The sequence below is a fragment of the Podarcis vaucheri genome, assembly GCF_965113315.1.
Source record: "Podarcis vaucheri genome assembly, contig: SUPER_2_unloc_3, whole genome shotgun sequence".
NCBI classification, from domain to species: domain Eukaryota; kingdom Metazoa; phylum Chordata; class Lepidosauria; order Squamata; family Lacertidae; genus Podarcis; species Podarcis vaucheri.
This window is the reverse complement of record NW_028118818.1, coordinates 239,558-247,500: the sequence shown is the minus strand read 5'-3', so window position 1 is coordinate 247,500 and position 7,943 is coordinate 239,558.

Below are 7,943 nucleotides of genomic sequence, written 5' to 3'. Positions count from 1 at the left end.
GCTAACCCTAACCAAAGCGCTAACCCTAACCCTAACCCTAACCGAAAAACTAACCCTAACCCTAACCCTAACCCTAACCCTAACCCTAAACCTAACCCTTACCCTAACCCTAACCCTAACACCAACACCAACCCTAACCCAAACCCAACTCTAACCCCAATCCTAACCCTAACCCTAAGCGTAACACTAACCGTAACCCTAACCCTAACCCTAGCCCCAATCTTAACCCTAACCCTAACCGAAACGCTAACCCAAACCGAACGCTAGCCCAAACCAAAACGCTAACCCTAACCCTAACCCTAACCCTAACCCTAACCCCATTCCTAACCCTAACCCTAACCGTAACATAACCCTAAGCCTAACCCCAAACCTAACCCTAACCCTAACCCTAACCCTAAAAGAAACGCTAACCCTAACCCTAACCCCAATCCTAACCCTAACCCTAACCGTAACACTAACCGTAACCCTAACCCTAACCCTAACCCTAACCAAGACGCTAACCCTAACCAAAGCCCTAACCTTAACCCTAACCCTAACCCTAACCCTAACCGAAACCCTAACCCCAACTCTAACCCCAATCCTAACCCTAAACCTAACCCTAACCCGAGCCCCAATCTTAACCCTAACCCTAACCCTAAGCGAAACCCTAACCCAAACCGAAACGCTAACCCAAACCGAAACGCTAACCCTAACCCTAACCCCATTCCTAACCCTAACCCTAACCCTAACCGTAACATAACCCTAAGCCTAACCCCAAACCTAACCCTAACCCTAATCCTAACCCTAACCCTCAACCTAACCATAACCCTAACCGTAGCCGTAGCCGTAACCGTAACCCTAACCGTAACCCTAACCGTAACCCTAACCCTAAAAGAAACGCTAACCCTAACTTTAACCGTAACCCTAACCCTAACCCTAACCCTAACCCGAATCCTTACCTTCACCCTAACCCCAATCCTAAACCTAACTGTAACACTAACCGTAACCCTAACCCTAACCCTAACCAAGACGCTAACCCTAACCAAGATGCTAACCCTAACCAAAGCGCTAACCCTTACCCTAACCCTAACCGAAACCCTAACCCTAACCCTAACCCTAAACCTAACCCTAACCCTAACCCTAACACCAACCCTAACCCTAACCCTAACCCTAACCCAATCTTAACCCTAACCCTAACTCTAAATGAAACGCTAACCCAAACCGAAATGCTAACCCAAACCTAAACGCTAACCCTAACCCTAACCCCATTCCTAACCCTAACCCTAACCGTAACATAACCCTAAGCCTAACCCCAAACCTAACCCTAACCCTACCCCTAACCCTAACCCTAATCCTAACCCTAACCCTAACCCTCAACCTAACGCTAACCCTAACCCTAACCGTAGCCGTAACCGAAACCCTAACCGTAACCCTAACCCTAACCCTAACCCTAACCCTAACCCGAATCCTTACCTTCACCCTAACCCCAATCCTAAGCCTAACCCTAACCGTAACACTAACCGTAACCCTAACCCTAACCCTAACCCTAACCAAGACGCTAACCCTAACCAAGACGCTAACCCTAACCAAAGCGCTAACCCTAACCCTAACCGAAACACTAACCCTAACCCTAACCCTAACCCTAAACCTAACCCTTACCCTAACCCTAACCCTAACCCTAACCCTAACCCTAACCCTAACCCTAACACCAACACCAACCCTAACCCAAACCCAACTCTAACCCCAATCCTAACCCTAACCCTAACCGTAACACTAACCGTAACCCTAACCCTAACCCTAACCCTAGCCCCAATCTTAACCCTAACCCTAAGCGAAACGCTAACCCAAACCGAAACGCTAACCCAAACTGAAACGCTAACACTAACCCTAACCCCATTCCTAACCCTAACCATAACCGTAACATAACCCTAAGCCTAACCCCAAACCTAACCCTAACCCTAACCCTAATTCTAACCCTAACCCTCAACCTAACCCTAACCCTAACCCTAACCCTAACCCGAACCCTAACCCTAACCCTAACCCTAACCCTAACCCTAACCGTAACCGTAACCGTAACCTTAACCCTAACCCTAACCCTAAAAGAAACGCTAACGCTAACCCTAACCCTAACCCTAACCCTAACCCTGACCCGAATCCTTACTGTCAGGGCTGCCTCAGGTCTCAGCTCACAAAAGACCAACGCCATGCTCTTCTTATATGCAAGGATGTTTATTGCAGTTCATTATCGGTTCCACAACCGAGGCGCGCAGCCCCGCGTCTCTTAGGCTAGACGTTTGATGTCCCCTCTGAATCAGTCCCGCCCCTACACCAGCTTAAGAGGCTTGTGCTAGTCCACCTCTTCCTGTCTTTCCTTTTCCGCAGGGTATTTCTGCCCCCCTGGGTTCCTTCCCTCCTGCTCTCTCCTGAAGCGGATTCCTCAGATGCCTGTTCCCCCCTCCTTCGTGCTTTGGGGCCAGGCTCCTCCTCCGGGCTCTCTCCATTTCCGCGCGCCTCCACATTTGAACTTGGCGCGCGTTTGCTACCCCTGACCTTCCTCTTGACACTTACACTACTCCCTTTACTACTCTCCACCTCTTCCGGCAGGACGTAATGCCCCGATCTCCTTCCCCTGTCTCCATCCTGCTCCGCTCCGTGTGTCACACTGGGAACTCCACTCTCTTCACTTCGTTCCTGCTGGGAAGCCGGCCCCGATCTCCCACTCCTACTCGGGGTTTCCCTGCTGCTTCCCTGCTCCTGGCAGGTCCCCCCTGTGACCCCCCTTGGCCTGACTAGGGGCGCCCCCTTCTGGGAATCCTCCGATTCACTTGAGAGACTCATGGAAGACCTCAAGTCATTGTCATCCTCTTCCTCACTGTCCTGGGATTCTTCCCCATCGCTCTCCGTCTCCCCCCTCACCTGTGCCTCTGTCTCTGAACCCCTGACATCCATCCCCCCCCTCGAAGCCCCCCCTTCCCCCCCTCCCGCTGCTCGGGCGCAGGTTCCGGGGGCTCCGTCATTGCAGAGGTCGCTGCCGGACACAGGTCGTCGATGTCGATCTCCTCTGCTTCCAGTTCATTGTTTGTGTGCTCGAACCCATGGTCCTCTCCCAACATGTTCACGTCCTCCCCTCCCCCTGTTGCCTGGGTGGGGTCTGCTTGCCAAGGACCCATCCACCACCTCGTGCGCCAGTCCTCTTCTGGTTGGTCGTCCCACCAGTAAGAAGGGTCGGTGTCCACCCCCGAACACGATCCCCTTGGAGGGCTCGACTCTGGCGTCGTCTCCTCTGCGGAGGAGAACCCTCGGAAGGTGCTGGCGGAAAGTGTGGGCGTAAAAAGCCAATCGTCGAAAAACTGTGCTGGCATGGGCCTGTGTGGGAAAAGGGCATGGAACTCGTCCTTGAGGAGGGGTTCGTCCAAAGCGTAGTCCGGCACCCAACTGTTGGCGCTGGCCGGGGCGCCCTCCCTGGCGAGAAAATATTCTACTCCCTCTTCCCCCCATCTCGAGTCCAGAATCTCTGTGACCTCGTTGATTGGTTCGTCCCTAGGTGACCTCCCCCTCTTGGGCGACTCTCTGCTCAGTTCTGGTGCCGTCCCTGACTCCTGAAACCTGTGTGGGGCCCTGTAAGGGGTGAGCACCGACCTATGAAAGACTGGGTGCATTCTGGAACCTTCGGGGAGGGCCAGTCGAAACGCTACGGGATTGATCCTGGCCTCAACTTGGTACGGCCCTAGTTGCCTGTGTCCTAGCTTCTTTTTAGCTAACGACTTGGCCGGCATCGCTTGGGCCGCTAACCATACCCAGTCTCCCACCTGGATGTCTTCCCCCTCACTCCTGTGTTTGTCTGCCTGCACCTTATAGGCCTGTTTGGCTAGCTCCAAATGTCTCCGTAGCTCGTCGTGGACCTCTTGCAATTCTGCTGCGAAATGGTCGGCTTCCTGTGGCGCCCCCTCCCCCATCGTTACGAGCCCCGGGAAGGTTCTAGGATGCCGTCCATTGTTAGCGAAGAACGGCGTCACCCCCGTCGAGTTTGCAGGGCAGCAGTTGAAGAAGGAGCAAAAAGGGTTTTCTTGTGTGTGTGTGTTTTTAGATTTAGATCCATCTTTTAGATTTAGGGGAGCTAGTCTCAAACGTTTGTTGGGGGAGACCTAGGGTTCTTTTTTTGTGTGGAGGAAGTTATTTGTCCTGTCTCCAAGCTTTTTATGATGGAGGACCTCTGTAGCCACCCCCAACGACACGATCTCAAGATGGAAGGGGAGGGAACAGCTGCAGTCGCCTGCGATTCCTGCGCAATGTTTGCCATCTTGCCAAAGGTTGCAGGCAGCTTTACCTGCAGCAATTGCATGTTGATTGCCCTCTTAAAAGACAAAGTCCAGCAACTGGAGGAACATGTAGCTACGCTCCAAAGAATTAGAGAGCTGGAGCTCTTCTTGGAAGCAACAGAGCACACCGTCTCCACCAAGGAGGAGACAGGGGACTCCCCTGAGAAGGAGTCTAGTTCACCAACACAGGAGCCAGATATTTGGAGAAACGTGACTCAAAGAAGTAGGAGGCCCAGGGTTCACTCTGATTGTTTAGAAATAAACAATCGCTTTGAGGTCCTCTCCCCTAGCATGGAAGACGAAGAGCAGACTCCATTTGAGGATCTCTCCCTCATTACAGTCGATCAGGTAAATGAAGATGAGCAGCAAAGTCAGTCCTCAGGGAATGTGCAGGCAACCTTGGAACAGACAGTGCACGGAAGAACCCCGACCAAACCCAAGAGGAGGCGTGTAGTGGTGATAGGGGATTCCCTACTGAGGGGAACAGAAGCAGTGATCTGTGGGCCTGACAAGATGTCTCGGGAAGTGTGCTGTCTCCCCGGAGCTAAGATCCAAGATGTAACTGAACGACTGCAAGGAATCATAAAACCCACTGACAAATACCCCTTCCTCTTGGTTCATGTGGGAACCAATGACACTGCAAGCAATAGCCTCCAGAAGATCAAAAGAGACTACGAGGCTCTCGGCAGGAAATTGAAGCAACTAAATGCACAAATTGTCATCTCGTCTGTCCTCCCAGTTGAACGACGTGGCCCAGGGAGAGAGGGGAAAATAGTGGAAGTGAACAGCTGGCTTCGCAAATGGTGTAAACAGGAACGGTTTGGATTCTTAGATCACGGACTGCAGTTTCTTGAAGATGGACTTCTGGCAAGTGATGGGCTGCACCTCACAACGGTTGGGAGAAATGTTTTTGCCAAAAATCTCAGAAACCTCATCAGGAGGGCTTTAAACTGACTAATGTGGGGGAGGGAGACAGTGCTCCTGAAGGTAGGAGTCTATCAATTAATGAAGATGATCATCCAGATGTCATACACCAAATGGAGCAAACAGCACGCGGACCTAGTGGTGGGAGGAAAAAATCCTTAAATAAGAGACACGGGGGAATGATTAATGGACTTCAATGTCTGTACACTAATGCGCAAAGCATGGGAAATAAACAAGATGAGCTTGAGCTCTTAGTACAGCAAACTAAATATGACATAATAGGCATCACTGAAACCTAGTGGGATAAGTCCCACGATTGGAATGTAATAATGGGGGGATACAATCTATTTCAGAGAAACAGACCAGACAAGAAAGGAGGAGGAGTGGCGTTATATGTCAGGGATGTGTATACCTGTGAAGAGATCCAACATTTAGATCCTCAAAGCCAAAGTGAGAGCATTTGGGTCAAAATTAAGGGAGAGAAGAATAACAGAGACCTCATTGTGGGAGTTTACTATAGATCCCCAACCCAAACGGAGGACATAGATGATGCCTTCCTGGAACAGATGGCCAAGCATGCAAAAGGAAGGGAGATAGTAGTAATGGGGGACTTCAATTACCCGGATATTTGTTGGATGTCAAACTCAGCCAAGAGCATAAGGTCAAACAGATTCCTCACTGGCCTTGCAGACAACTTCATTGTCCAGAAAGTGGGAGAAGCAACAAGAGGAACAGCCATTTTAGATCTGGTCCTAACCAATGTTGATGACCTGGTTAGTGGGGTAGAAGTGGAAGGATCATTAGGCGCGAGTGATCATGCTCTTCTGAAGTTTACTATACAGCGGAAAGGAGCAGCCAAGCATACTAGGACTCAATTTCTTGACTTTAAGAAAGCCGACTTCATAAAACTTAGGGAAGTGCTGGGTGAGATCCCATGGACAGCAATACTAAAAGGAAAGGGAGTTCATGATGGCTGGGAGTTTGTTAAGAGGGAGATAGCAAAAGCACAACGTCAGGCAATACCAATGAGACGGAAACATGGAAGGTGCCTAAAGAAGCCAGGGTGGCTATCTAAAGAACTTTTAACTGAATTAAGATTTAAAAAGGATGTGTACAAAAAATGGAAAAGGGGGGAAACCACCAAAGAGGAATTCAAACAAATAGCCAGCACGTGTAGACACAAAGTCAGAAAAGCTAAAGCACAGAATGAACTCAGGCTTGCTAGAGAGGTTAAAAGCAACAAAAAAGGCTTTTATGGGTATGTCCGTAGCAAAAGGAAGAACAAAGAAACAGTGGGGTCACTCAGAGGAGAAGATGGTGAAATGCAAACAGGGGACACAGAAAGGGCTGAACTCCTCAATGCCTTCTTTGCCTCAGTCTTCTCCGATAAAGAAAACAATGCCCGACCTGAAGAATTTGGAGCAAATGATTCAGCAAAGGAAACACAGCCCAGAATAACTAAGGAGATAGTACAAGAATATTTGGCTAGTTTAGATGTATTCAAGTCTCCAGGGCCAGATGAACTGCATCCAAGAGTATTAAAAGAACTGGCAGATGTGATCTCAGAACCACTGGCAGTCATCTTTGAGAATTCCTGGAGAACAGGCGAAGTCCCGGCAGACTGGAGGAGGGCAAATGTTGTCCCTATTTTCAAAAAGGGGAAAAGAGAGGACCCAAATAATTACCGCCCAGTCAGTCTGACATCAATACCAGGGAAGATTCTGGAGCAGATCATTAAGCAAACAGTCTGTGAGCACCTAGAAAGGAATGCTGTGATCACCAATAGTCAGCATGGATTTCTGAAAAATAAGTCATGTCAGACTAACCTGATCTCGTTTTTTGACAGAATTACAAGCCTGGTAGATGAAGGGAACGCAGTGGATGTAGCCTATCTTGATTTCAGCAAGGCATTTGACAAGGTGCCCCATGATATTCTTGTAAAGAAGCTGGTAAAATGTGGTCTTGACTATGCTACCACTCAGTGGATTTGTAACTGGCTGACTGACCGAACCCAAAGGGTGCTCATCAATGGTTCCTCTTCATCCTGGAGAAGAGTGACTAGTGGGGTGCCACAGGGTTCTGTCTTGGGCCCGGTCTTATTCAACATCTTTATCAACAACTTGGATGATGGACTCAAGGGCATCCTGATCAAATTTGCAGATGACACCAAACTGGGAGGGGTGGCTAACACCCCAGAGGACAGGATCACACTTCAAAACGACCTTGACAGATTAGAGAACTGGGCAAAAACAAACAAGATGAATTTTAACAGGGAGAAATGTAAAGTATTGCACTTGGGCAAAAAAAATGAGAGGCACAAATACAAGATGGGTGACACCTGGCTTGAGAGCAGTACATGTGAAAAGGATCTAGGAGTCTTGGTTGACCACAAACTTGACATGAGCCAACAGTGTGACGCGGCAGCTAAAAAAGCCAATGCAATTCTGGGCTGCATCAATAGGAGTATAGCATCTAGATCAAGGGAAGTAATAGTGCCACTGTATTCTGCTCTGGTCAGACCACACCTGGAGTACTGTGTCCAGTTCTGGGCACCACAATTCAAGAAGGACACTGACAAACTGGAACGTGTCCAGAGGAGGGCAACCAAAATGGTCAAAGGCCTGGAAACGATGCCTTATGAGGAACGGCTAAGGGAGCTGGGCATGTTTAGCCTGGAGAAGAGGAGGTTAAGGGGTGATATGATAGCCATGTTCAAATATA